The 14412-nt window shown below is 40.1% G+C and overlaps 1 protein-coding gene and 1 pseudogene across 1 annotated transcript in view; one reads left to right on the forward strand and one right to left on the reverse strand.

Annotated features, from left to right (window-relative positions):
* Positions 1 to 14412, reverse strand: part of IL1RAPL1 (interleukin 1 receptor accessory protein like 1) — a 1180423-nt gene that overhangs the window by 1097004 nt on the left and 69007 nt on the right. The window lies entirely within an intron of this gene.
* LOC112313254 (histone-binding protein RBBP4 pseudogene) lies at positions 3270 to 4575 on the forward strand (annotated as a pseudogene).

A 14412-nucleotide genomic window follows, 5' to 3' on the forward strand; every position in this document is an offset into this window, starting at 1 on the left:
CTTAGACCTCGAGAACGCTAATACAATCCTCTAAAAACTTACTAGCCCTCAGGAAAGTCAAAATCATAAAGTAAGTGCTCCTGATATGTACACAGAAGATAAAAACATCTTGCATAGTACATCACATGCATGTGAACTTTTAAACCCTCTCCTTCCCTCGGTGGTTAATTTGTAATGGAGCTGACATCCTATAAAAGACCAGAAAAGTATATAGAGATAAATGCACATATGAATTCTTCCTACTGTCAAATCCTGAGCTTTAGATGTATTTAAGTATTTACAGAGGTATACAACCTTTTGGCATCTCTGGGCCACACTGGAAGAAGAGGAGTTATCTTTGGCCACACATTAAATACATTGAAACATGTAATCACAAAAAAATCTCACCATGTTTTAAGTAAATTTATGATTTTGTGTTGGGCCACATTCACAGCCATCCTGAGACACATGTGGCCCCTGGGCCACAGGTTGGACACCCCTGAGTTAAAGGATGCTTTCAAATTATCTTAGCAACTAAATCTAGAGGATGGAACAATAAAACAAAAAGGTAGTGGATTAAAAATTAGGTGTGGTAGAAAGAAATTAAATAAAGTGTGGTGGGACCATTATCACTTAAGGTATTTCAGCAGCCAAAAATTTCCATTAACAATCATGAATGGGTCGTTTCTATGAAAGTACGATGTTTAACCATGATAACGATTCCAAAAGTAGTAGCATGCTACACAAAGTCAGCTACACTCATGATGAATGGAATGTCCCGTGATGAACCCCAACCAATTAAACTTGTACAAGGCTCTGGGAGTTGAAGCTGCCCAAATACATATCCTGCACCGTGAAGAGCTTAATCAATACGATCCAAACACACTGTCTCCGTATTTGTCCTGAAATGGTTTCTAATTATTTTTTATATGGCTGTTGTCCACAACAACAGATCTCCTTCTTTATGTTTCTACTTAACTGCCATCCTTTCTGATGCTGCCTTCCCCCTCCTACCCCTATATTCTCCACAATACTTAACAAAATGCTAGACATCTGGTAGATGCTCAAATATATATACTGGCTTTGGTTAAAATAGCAGGACAATATAAGCAGCCAATATGTCTTATAATACAACTTATCTCTCAGCCTAACAGTGATACCTATTTATACCAACCCCTGGGGGCTTGACAAACACACACAGAATTGGCACTCATGCTCAAGCAACATGATGTGACACGTTCGAGAAGTAGTGATGGTTAAAAAGGATGGTTTGAGGATGTTCCTGAAATGTACCTTTCAACATTATCATGGAACTTGTTTAGATTGGCAGAGGCAAACAGTCAGTGTAGGCCACAGAAAGGATAAATGGGATGACCCATTTTAAGCACTGAAAGCCCAAAAGAGTAAAAGGAAGAAACACCAGGAAGACAACTGCTCACCGTTGCTATTGTAAATAAGAAACAAATATACCATTCATTAGCTGGGTGACTTGTGAAAAATCACTGAACCTCTGCACATCAAAATGTTGAAAAGCTGCCCTGGCTACTGTGGCTCAGTGGATTGAGCGCTGGCCTGGGAACCCAAAGGTCACCAGTTCGATTCACAATCAGGGCACATGCCTGGACTGCAGGCCAGGTCCCCAGTACGCAACACGAGTAGGCAACACGAGAGTTGTGCATGAGAGGCAACCACACATTGTTGTTTCTCTCCCTCTCTTTCTTCCTCCCTTCCCCTCTGTCTAAAAATAAAGTAAATAAAATATTTTTAAAAAGTAAAAATAAAAAATAAAATAAATGTTGAAAAGCTGACATATATCATGGTTGGGTGTCTGTTAATTTCAGCTATACCCCATCTGTACCTAGTACAAAATACTATGTCCATCTTCCCATCACTTTCAATCCCTACTTGTGAACTTCCCTATATATACCAACCAGGCTATTTTTTCAAAATATATGTTTTGTGCATTGAAATTAAAATGAGGAAACATTTAGTTCTTACCTATTTTAAACTCATGTTGTCAGTTTAGGGGAAGAAGAAAGTTTTCCACTACAAGAGAAAAATAACCAAATTTGATTACATAACTACATATGGGAACCCCACATACATGAGCGGTTCAGAGACAGAAAGGTAAAATAAGGCCTAATTGCATTCTGGGTTAAGGATGAGGTAAGGCACCTAAGGCTTCAGAAGAGAAGAAGATCATTCTTAGGGTGATAACAAGAGCAAATATTCAGTAATTAGAAGTTTGGCCCACCCTACAGAGAGGTCATAAAAAGTTATCTCTGGTAATACTCTTATTATGGGCTAGGCCCCCAATTTCAGTTCTTTAAGGAGAGGTCAATGTCTCTTGTGACCCGACCCCACTTTTGATTGCCTTTAGCTCACAATATTCACATGCCAAAGTAGCACATGCTGGGGAGACCTGGTCTGTACCCCTTCACCAGACAGAGACCCAGAAATTTAAATGAATAAAATGTACATATATGATAGGAAAAAAAGAGCTGGATATTTTTCAAGTTTATTGAGTTAATTGTGGTCAAAAAATCAAATTTTTAATAAATCATGCATACCATATCAACTTATATATTCTCCGACTTTAAAAAGGCTTGTTTTGAATTTTTTCCCAAGTCATTAAAAATAAGTTTATTCTCACACAACAAAAAAGTAAAATTCTAAAGTGGTTGTTTTTTTTTTAATAAATGTATCTCCAGCAGGACCATATTTTCCCAAGCCAAAATTAGGACACATAGCTTGCAATGTAGGTAGATACTTCAGACTATTTGAAAACCAGGCCAGTTGAAACAAATCTAGGCTAAATGGTTATTGTACCTATTTTAACTTAAATGACAAAAAACATCGATATATAAAATACTGCTCCCTGAACGTAAAACACGTTGGTACAAAGTCAATAATGAAAAAAAGAACCAGGATAGCCATTTTCATCACTATATCCCGAGTCTACCTCCACGACTGACAGATAACAGCCACTTAATTTGTACTCTTTCTTTGAGTGAATGTGAAGGGAGAGGAGTGTGTGAGTGTGGGGGAATGCACGAGAGAGAGAGAGAGAGAGAGAGAGATTTTTTCCATGGCAAAAAAGAAGCACCTTGGGCACATTTAAAATGTCTTGTTTTTAAAATATTACTCAGTCCCCAAATAATGAAGCAGATACAGTCTATAGAAAAGAAGGGTAGCAGGAAATAATAGAGGTCACGCACAAAGCACCCACAACCTCCCTACCCTTCCCACAAGTCACTCAACCCGGGATACCTCTGGCCTGCCCGCCAGCCATGGCTGACAAGGCAGCAGCCTTGGATGATACAGTAGAACATGTGATCAACAAAGAGTACAAAATATAGAAAAAGAACACCCCTTTTCTTTACCATGTGGCGGTGACCCATGCTCTGGGGTGGCCCAGCCTAACTGCAGTGGCTTCCAGATGTAACCAGACCTGAAGGGAAAGATTTCAGCATTCATAGAGTTGCCCTAGGGACACACACATCGGATGAACAAAACCACCTCCTGATAACCAGTTGCAACTCCCTAAAGATGATGCTCAGCTTGTTGCTTCGCACTACGACAGCGAGAAAGGGGAATTTGCAGGGTTTGGCTTTTAGTGGAAAAGTTAAAATAGAAATCAAGACCAACCATGAAGGAGAAGGAAACAGAGCACATTGCGTGCTGCAGAATCTTGGCATCATTGCAACAAAGACTCCATCTACTGATGTTCTTGTTTTGGACTATACAAAACATCCTTCTACGCCAGGCCCTTGTGGAGAGTGCAACTCAGTCTTGCGTCTTCGTGGACATCAGAAGGGAGGCTATGGGCATTCTTGGAGCCCAAATCTCAATGGGCACTCAGTGCTTCAGAGGACCATGCCATTTTCCTATGGAATCAGTGCTGTTCCAAAGTAAAAGTTGTGGCTATGAAGACCATCTTCACAGTGTGTGTAGCAGTAGTAGATATCTCCTGGCATCTGCTCCATGAGTCTCTGTTTGGGTCAGTTGCTAATGATGAGAAACTTATGATCTGGGATAGTCATTCAAACGATATTTCCAAACCAAGCCACTTAGTCGATGCTCACACTGCTGAAGTGAACTCCCTTTCTCTTGATCCCTGTGGTGAGTTCATTCTTGCCCCAGGGTCAGCTGATAAGACTTGTCCTGTGGGATCTGAGAAATCTGAAACTTAAGCCTCATTCTTTGAGTCACATAAGGATGAAATATTCCAGGTTCAGTGGTCACCTCACAACGAAACTATTTTGGCTTCCACTGGTACCGATCATGGACTGATTGTCTGAAATTTAAGTAAAATTAGAGAGGAACAATTCCCAGAAGATGCAGAAGATGGTCCACTAGAATTGTTCATTCATGGTGATCACACTGCCAAAATACCTGGTTTCTCCTGGGATCCCAATGAACCTTGGATGATCCATTCTGTGTCAGAAGACAGTGTGGCAAATGGCAGAGAACATTGATAATGATGAAGAAGACCCTAACGGAAGCATGGGTCCAGAAGGACAGGGGTCCTTAGAAACATCCGCACTTCTTGAGATTTTAGACTCCCATTTTTTCCCCTCTCAAGCCAGAAATTGACTTAACAGTGACTTTGAAACAGAGACTCTGTTCGGCTGTCTGTAACAGGTGCCACCAACAACGCTGTTAGCCCAAACCTAGGCTGCTTTCTAAATATTAACTGGGCGGGGGAGGCTTGATTCAGTAAAGTCATAGACATATATTTAAATTTTCTTCCAAACTTTTCTAGTAACAAAAATCTAAAGCAGCCACCGAAAGGGGAATACTGTGTGTGGTTATTTTATTTTTCTTCTTATGCTACATCCCCAAGTTTTTCAGACTCATTTAAGTAAAGGCTAGAGGTAAGGAATAGAGCCAAGAGAGGCAGGTGTCTGAGCCATGAAGTATAATTACTGGAAGACGTCGTTTTTATTCAGGAATTAGGGGAGATTCAAATCACAGAAATGCCTACTCCAAAATCTTCACACCTGACTTTCCGGGATGCACATTTTTTATATGCAGACCAGTCTCCTGTCAATTTCTTGAATCAAAACTACATGTTCCTCTTTCCCCATATATTTTTGCTCATTAGTGTATTTCCTTAGCTGTTTTGATATTCTTTTTCTTTTCTGTGAAATGGTTTTTTTAAAAAAAACTTGGGACTACTAGGTTGTGAAGATGTATGTTTTTACCTGACAGTTATACCACAGGCAGACTGCCCAGTTATGTTGAGGAGAGTGAATTGATAGCCTGGAATTGTTTTCAAAGTTAAATTAATCCCAGGTAAAAGTTGCCTTTTTTGGGGAGTTAGTCCTTGACCACTAGTTTAATACCACCTGTTTTAGATGACTTGTTTCACCAGCGGGACTGTTATTCTCCAGGACCAACTGTGCAAGTGGTTGTAATTGAATAAATTGCTTTTCTACATTGAAAAAAGGAAAAGAAGCAAATTCATGACTAGAAAAATACTACATGACTCAACTCTTAAGCTAAATAAGCTTCTACTTAGTTTGACAAGTAAACACAAATTTTAAGTAATTATTTAATTTTTAAAAACAGCTACATTATATGATTTCAAAATAAAATTCAAAGGATAATGATTTTGTTCAGTGTTATTCTAAAACCTGAATAAAAGCCTGTGCTTCTCCATAATGTTTCAGAAAATATTCTTCTTTCATTATACAGACCCAGCTAAAGATGCAGATTTGTCACAAATTTCAAAAACTGACCATATCCACAGCTTTCACAGTTTAAAACTGAAGTTAGTAGGTCAGTGAAATGAGTAACATACACCCTTACAACTAGTGTCAGTCCTAGTCAATTTATGAAACGAGTACATTCATTTACTCATTCGGGTATTCCACACTGCAGATCTACAATGTCAAAGACACTAGGTAAGTGGGGAAGACAAGGATCAACAAGAGTCATGGATCCTGCCCCGGGAAACCTCCCAATCTCAGTTTGTCACAGCCCACCTCACCTTTTCCCCTATCGGGGGCCCAGTGCTCATCTAGTGCTCAGCTATCTCTAACCCTAGAAGACAGTAATCAGGGAGAAGCCCTTTACCCCAACACATACACATGTGAATGTGTTATCCACACAGAGAGTGTTGGCCTTTTAAGACAGGACCTTGGAAATGAAGTAGAAAGCACACAAGCATGAATAATTTTCAAACGGGATGAAGTCAGGTTGTCTAAGAAAGACAGTGTCATTAAAAGATTCGTATCAAGCGGGATGACAAGACTGGTGGGTAGCTCAAACTGTGGTACTGCCACTAGAAAGTGGGGGTGGGGGTAGATATGAAGAGCACAGCTCAGTCAGGAAATGGAAGTTAGATGGGGTGCCAGAGCCCGATTCCAGGATGAAACTTGAGAGAACTGAGGCAGGTGAAACTGGGGGTGAGCATCAGTGGTGAAAGGCATGAAAGGGAGAGAAAGAGGAACCAGGGTTCCCTACGCATCACTGCTCCTAGGAGGGGTCATCAAATCTTTGCTAGAATGGAACATTTCATCAAGAGGAAGGCATCAGCCCCCTTCAGCTTTTATGTTTTCATCCATTCATTCATTTCACAGCTTTTAATTGAATGATCAATAAAGTTATGCCTCTCATGGTAACAAGATTCCCTTCATTTATCATGTTTAATCGTCATATAAAAACCAACCTTTTGATATTTAACCTTTTCTCCTTGCTTTACTGGGTAAAACACATGCGAATGTGTCTAGTTTACAAAGTTCAATTATAAGGTCTGAGGGATAAACTCAGGATCATGAACATTCAAAAGGGTAATTTGTCTTTGGAACTGTTCTTAATACCATCATACCCGTATAGCTACAAATGCTGATATTTAAGCCTGTAGAGATGATGCTCTGTGCAGGTGCAGAAAACACGACTGAATATAAATTATTTTCAGTAAGCAAAAAAGGGCTATACTTTTCTTAGTTATAACGGAACATGTCAGTAGATAAAAATAGAGAAAAACTAATCAAATTGCTTACAATTCTCATCCTCAGAAAGGTGAATCAATTTAACACTATGCTCCGAATACTATAAAACTCATTTAGGAAAGCATTAGAAAATAAATACCAGTGCAGACCTACTGGTGTCAATCATATTTTGCATTAAATTAGCTAGACAGAAAAAAAACAGTTCAGCAGCTCCAATGCTCCTTCTACTGAAAAAAGCCCACGAGATCTGTGAGATGGCCTTTGATTTTGGTCTAGTACATCTGGCAGAGTAAGTGTATTGGAAAAGATGTTTTTAATTTCTTTAGTCAAAATAATTTTCTTTGCTGACCAGATGCATTCATGCTGATGCCCCTCTTCTTCAATAAAATTAGCCCACACATTGGTTCTGAGTGATTCCTATTACCCTGCTGACCAGCTGGACAGGAAATTCTGACTTCTTCGTAATCATGGTTTCTTGGTAGACATCACAAACATTTTGGAAAAACTATCGATTTTATTTTTTTTAAGATTTGATTTATTTTTAGAGAGGGGGAAGGGAGAAGAGAGGGAGAGAAACATCAATGTGTGGTTGCCTCTCGCACACCCCCAACTGGAGACCCAGCCCACATCCCAGGCATGTGCCCTGACTGGGAATTGAACCAGCAACCCTTTGGTTTACAGGGTGGTGCTCAATCCACTGAGCCACACCAGCCAGTGTGAAAAACTAATTAATTTTAAAGGAGCTGTTAGGTAACACATGAGCACTGGATTACCAAACTCAGTCTATATTCACAATGGAAAGACTGCAAAGGACAAAATGTGTTATTGAATACAATCAATATTATTTTCACTATAAATATGCTTATATTCTTTTGGCTAGAAAGTATATTGGAATGAAATTTATAATTTTTCTTTGGTTTAGATACAAAAGCATAACTAGGCTAATCCAGTTAGCAGTTAGCAAATATGTGGGGCCCCCAAGATTGAATTTGCATTAAAATTTCAAGGGATAAACTGGAATGAGTAGGTTCCTTTGTCCTTTTTCATTTGTTAATATAAGTTCCAGGGTTTTTTAATTGAATTGGGGTGACATTGGTTCACAAAACCTACAGGTTTCAACTGTACAACTCCATAAAACGACATCTGCACTCTGCATCGTGTGCCCACGGCTCCAAGCAGTCTCCTTCCATCCCATTCCCCCTTTTGCCCATCTCCACCTATCCCCACCCTCTTTCTCTCTGTGTCTATGTATTAAATGTGTTTTTTGCTTAATCCCTTCATCTTCTTTCATCCAGTTTCCCACCCCCCCCCCCTTACAGCTGTCAGTCTGTTCCATGGATCCATGCCTGTTTCTATTTTGCTCATTAGATTCCACAGATAGGTGAGATCATATGGTATTTGTCTTTGACAGGCTTGTTTCATTTAGCATAATAATCTCCAGGTCCACCCATGGTGTTGCAAAAGGTAAGATTTCCCTGTTTTATGGCCATGTAGTATTCTGTTGTGTAAAAGTACCACTGCTTTTTCATCCATTCATGTACTGATGGGAACTGGGGCTGTTTCCAGATCTTGGTTACTGTAAAAAATGCCGCAATGAATATGGGGGTGCATATATTCTTTTGAATTAGTGTTTTCAAAATTCTCAGGATATATTCCCAGAAGTGGGATTGCTCAGTCAAAACACAGTTCTATTTTTAATTTTTTGAGGTATCTCCATACTGCTTTCCACAGTGGCTGCACCAGTCTGCATTTCCAGCAACAGTGCAAAAGGGCTGCCCTTTCTCCACATCCTCACCAGCACTTGTTTTTTGTTGAATTATTGATGATAGACATTCTGACAGGTGTGAGGTGATATTTCATTGTGGTTTTAATTTGCATCTCTCCGATGATTAGTGACGTTGAGCATTTTTTCATTGGCTATCTGTATGTCCTCTTTGAAGAAGTGTCTATTCAGGTCTGTTGCCCATTTTTTTATTTGGATTGTTTGTCTTCCTGGCATTAAATTGTATAAGTTATTTATATACTTACATATACTTTGGAAATTAATCCCTTGTCAAATGTATCATTGTCAAATATGTTTTCCCATTCAGTGGATTCCCTTTTCATTTTGTTGATGGTATTTTTTGCTGTGTAAAACCTTTTTAGTTTTATGTAGTCCCATTTATTTTTTCCTTTGTTTTTCTTGCCCAAGGAGGTATATTGGCAAAAATATTGCTACAAGAGATGCCTGAGATATTACTGCCTATGTTTCCTTCTAGTATTTTTATTATTTTGTGACTTACATTTATGTCTTTTATACATTTTGAATTTATTTTTGTATATGGAGTAAGTGGTGGTCTAGTTTCATTTTTTTTGCACATACCTGTCCAATTTTCCCAGCACCATTTATTGAAGAGACTGTCTTTACTCCACTGCATGCTCTTGCCACATTTGTCAAATATTAATTGACCATAGAGCCTTTTTGAGGGACATGAGGAATAAAACCTAATTGTTAAATTATCAGCAACTGAGCTGGATGGGCCTTTAGGAAGCTAAACACTTGAACTTTAGGGGAACTGAGTTATATTTAATTGGTTCTATTCACTGGGAATTGTAACCACAGAGGTGTGCTGTCTGTATTTATAGATATTATCCTTTAAGAGTATGCACACAGGCACTGGCTGCTGTGGCTCAATGGATTGAGCACTGGCCTGCGAACCAAAGGGTCGCCGATTCGATTCCCAGTCAGGGCACATGCCTGGTTGTGGGCCAAGTTCCCAGTAGGGGGTACATGAGAGGCAACCACACATTGATGTTTCTCTGCCTGTCTTTCTCCATCCTTTCCCCTCTCTAAAAGTAAATAAATAAAATCTTTTAAAAAATTTAATGAGTGTACACATGAAAAATTTTAACTTTTGTAGTTTAGTTCTCAGTACCGCACCTTGGTATAAAGATTTGAATAATCTCAATCAGAATATTACCAACATTATTGCGCCACTGGTCACTCAATTAGAATTTAAGTTCTTTTAATGGTTTTGAATCTATTTAAGTTATCATGGAGCTGTTATTATTATACATATGCTTTTATTTTGCTATTATACACGTTATTATACATATGCTTTTGGTCAAGGGCAATAAAAGCTTAAAGAGTTTAAGTGACTTACTCAAGGGGTAGTAGGGCTGGATTTGGTGAATCTGATTCCAACCCCTATCCTGACTTCATTACATTGGGCTGCTTCTCCTTAATTGATTGCAAGGGACAATTTTGCCATATTGTGAAAACTTCCAGGGTTCAAAATCACCTCTCCTCTCTTACAGACTCTTCAGTGAACCAGAAATTGTACAAGATTCTGGGACTGACAAAGATTAAGACACAACCTTATTCTTTTAAGAGTAGGGTGATCAATTTGTCCCAGTTTGCCCGAGACAGTCCCCATTTTAGCAATGAAAGTCCAGCTTCCTGGAGAGCCACGGGTTTGGGCAAATGGGATGGTTGGGCACCCTACTTCGTAGGAGTTTTTGGTCTAGATTGCGGTCGCGCACGTAAGTATGCCACTGGATAGTTTCAAAGTGTTTGCTGGTGACACATGAAAAGTGCAGTGGAAACAAAGGAGAGATCCTCTGCATATGCCTGGGTGACCTGTTGTATTTATCCCTCAGGTCCTTATCAGTGCAAGTCTCTTAAAATCCTGCCCTTTCTAGCCTCCACAATGTTTCCAAACTCACCTTTTAATTTCCTGTTCTGACATTAACATATGGTTATTGTTTCTCCACTCTCTTTAAATTTCTGGGCTACATTTTTAGTGACATTGCTCTACCTACAAGCATCCCCTTTCCTCTTCCAACCATCTTTAACTCTAACATGTCATATTCCCTGTTAGTGTTTCTAATATATTTCTGGGCCCACTCACTTCAGCAGAGGCCTGGAATAAAGTAGCACTTAAGAGACAGTTTTTTGGATGAATGACTCAGCATTTTTTGAACATCTATATTTATCTACAACACAGATAAAGCCTATTGGGCAAAGCCCATCTTTGCTCAACATAATAGACGAGGGCAATTTTTATGAGTGTTTCCTGATTGTCAAGCACTTAAGTTTCCTCACTTAATCCTCTTAACCATTGTGAGAGAGAATGAATATTATGATTATCCCCATTTTCCAAAACTGCAAAACAGGCACAGACGTTAAATAACCAGATCACTGGTAAGACAAAAAATTCAGTTCCAGGTCTGTTTTACAACAAACCTCATGACTACACCATGCTGTCCGTGGCCCTCGGTATACTGAACGCCTGGGTAACTGGAAAATATCATAACAGCCTGTAAGTAATTTCCACAGCAAGCATCTGCCAACAGAGACCTTCAAGTGGGAGAAGTAGGGTAGCCCAAGAGCTGGATGAACGTGGCTATTTGTAATCTAAGACAGGAATTTCTCACAATAAGTCAATCATCCAAGACACACTTATTGGCTGCTACAGCTATTTCAATTCACATACAAAGCTGGCAGACACCAAGCTGAGCAAGAAAACAATTCTTTTTGATACTCAGCCTGCAATCCAGAAGTACTGCCAAAGAATGGCTAAAAAGAACCCACTTAAAGAATTTCTGTAGCTGCCCTCAAGCCATCCCAAACAAATATGCAATTTAAGTAAAAACGGTGTGACTGCAATGCAAACGCAGCTTCCAGGCAAACTGCTTTTCCCTCCAAATCCAAACAGCTCCCCAAGCACCACCTACAAAGAAATTTTAAGGCTGCCACTGCTTAACACTGAGGTCGGAATATCAATCACCAGGAAAGGGGGGGGGTCAGATGAGCAGTCACCAGGAAGATGTTCAGAACCAGGTACAGGGGAGAGAACCAGAAAGGGATGCAGTTACAAGCATGGGGGAAACAAAGATTTGTCCTCAGTCACAAGAGGCAAGTACAGTTACTAGGATTAGGGTACAAGGTACAAGCCAAGCAGACAGCTGTGGAGCAGGACCTAAGCAAAAGATAGAGGTGAGGCCAAACAGTAGCCCTCCAAATTTGTCCACGCTGTACTCGTTTCCTTTGATAAGTTTTGTTTCAGTTTAGACTTGGAGTGCAAATGGGTGAAACATGAGATTTATATTTAAGATTCAGGCAGACCCAATTTGTGACCTATTTTACAAAGATTATTTTACAGGGCGAGAGTATTGTAAATCTAGGTAAGAAGCTAATTAATCACCATAACTATCTCGGGTAGTACGTACTGTGTTTTCCGCACATGTACTTTTTAAAAGGTAATTCAGTAAACATCACAGCCCGAGAATGATTCCATTCACTAGCTTCACTTGCTTGGAAATTTTTTTTAAATGACCGTCTTGAAACAAGGTACACATTTTCTCAATAGGCTTTTATAAGTGAATTTAAAATTATAAATTACCTAGAAGAGCTCAGGTGGTTAGAGTGTCATCCCAATATGCCAAGGTTGCAGGTTCAATCTCCAATCAGGGCACACATATAAGAGTCAACCAATGAATGCAGAGTGGAACAACAAATCTTTCCCTGTAAACTTCTCTCTCTCCCTCTCTCCCTCTCCCTCTCTCCCTCTCCCTCCCTCCCTCTCTCTCTCCCTCTCTCTCTCTCCCTCTCTCCCTCTCCCTCTCTCTCCCTCTCTCCCTCTCCCTCTCTCCCTCTCCCTCTCTCCCTCTCTCCCTCTCTCCCTCTCTCCCTCTCTCCCTCTCTCCCTCTCTCTCTCCCTCTCTCCCTCTCAATCTCTCCCTCTCTCCCTCTCTCTCTCTCCCACCCCCACCCCGCTGCCTCCCTTCTCTCTCCCAGCCTTCTCTCTCTCAAGGGGGAACACAGGTGAACATGAACCTGCGCATGGGCAACTGTGAGCCAGCACTACAGAGCTCATTTGGGCGAATGGGAATAATATTATCAGTCAGCAACCTCAGAAAATGGACTTTTTCAAAAAAAGTTTGTTGCTTATGAAGTGTCACTAAAGAATAAAGTTGCCAGATTTAGTAAATACAGGACCCCCAGTGTAATTAGTATTTCAGGTAAGCAAAAAATAAGTTCTTTGGTCTAAGCATACTCTGTGTAGTATCTGGGGCACACTTATACTAAAAAAGTACTCCTGGTTTTTCATCTGAGCGACCTGTATCTTATCTGGCAATGCAACTTAACAAGTAAAGGCCTCGTTCGGAAGTGTAGCTCTCATTACCAGCAACTCTTGTTGGGGGCAGTGTCTGGGGCGTTGTTTGCTGCACTGCCTTTCAATCCCAGTGGTCTCATTGCCACTCGGCGACGCCCGCACACGAGCCTGCATTTGTAGTAAAGACTTGGGCAGCAAGGTAATGTGCTTGTTTTTAAAATCTATTCGACTAAATGTTTAACCATGTCTGGTTCAGTGGACCAAACAGATACTTGATCCCCATTTGTCTGTCTAAAGAGCACATTGGAATAAGGACATTTATGCCGTATAGGCTGACAGCAAATGAAACCATCTGAGGACCTGATGTGGAGTCTAACAAGTGGCCTGCAGCTCCGCTCTCCCTTCCCTCGCACACAGGAGGCCCCTGGGAGCTTCCAGTAGCTATAACCTTTGTGTCACGGAAGCAAGTCTGAAAAGTGAAGTTCTCTGAGGTCTGAGCAAAAGGTCATTGAATCTTCCTGATTCAGTACTGAATCGGAATGGAACATAGCTTACAGGTGATGTGCGTGTGGGGAGAAGAGGATTTTGAGGCAGGGACAAGATACAGTCATGGATGAACTCCAAGGAAGAGGGTAGAAACACCAAGGGAAGGCAAAGACAAAGAGTACCATTGCTAACACTCAAAAGGTTCAGCTTCGAGAATGACTGGACAAAGTCAGCAAGATGGAATCACCTTGGGAGAGATCAAAGGGGAAACGCAGTGGAGCTAAAAGAGACATGTAGCCACATGTCACCAATGCAAGCCAAGGATGGTTAGACAGAAATAACCCCCTGCAGATATTTTTGACAGTCACTCCAAATAAAATCTTATTCTTTGAATCCACAATGCAGTCTTTACTCTCATCATATTTTCCCAAATCACAGTACTCACACAGATATAAATATGGGAATCGAAAGCATTTCCCTTCACATTCAGAATTTTCAAAGCCACATTTTTAGAAGGATGACAGTCGAGCCCAAATCACAGTGGAATTTGGGGGGCCAGTCACAGTGCAAAAATCAAGGTGTTCGCAAAGGATTTACACTTTTGTTTAAAATGTTAGTTTCACTTGAATGCATTTGATTTGTTGACTTTTTATTGGTATAGAAGAAACAGGAAAATGACTATAATTATGCATACTTTGCAACAATTATGCATTTAATATGCAATAAGATATTTGCAAGGGAAGTCTGTCTATGGTTAGAATGGGCTCCAGGGTTATGTCAAGCTGCAAAGTGATATGTATGCGAATGAATTCTCAGGCTCATTAATCATTTTTATACTTGAAGTGCTAAACTGCTAATGTTACAGCGAGAGTGAAAATGAAGTAATTAAG

Source organism: Desmodus rotundus, chromosome X (assembly GCF_022682495.2).
Source record: "Desmodus rotundus isolate HL8 chromosome X, HLdesRot8A.1, whole genome shotgun sequence".
In the NCBI taxonomy this organism is placed as follows: Eukaryota; Metazoa; Chordata; class Mammalia; order Chiroptera; family Phyllostomidae; genus Desmodus; species Desmodus rotundus.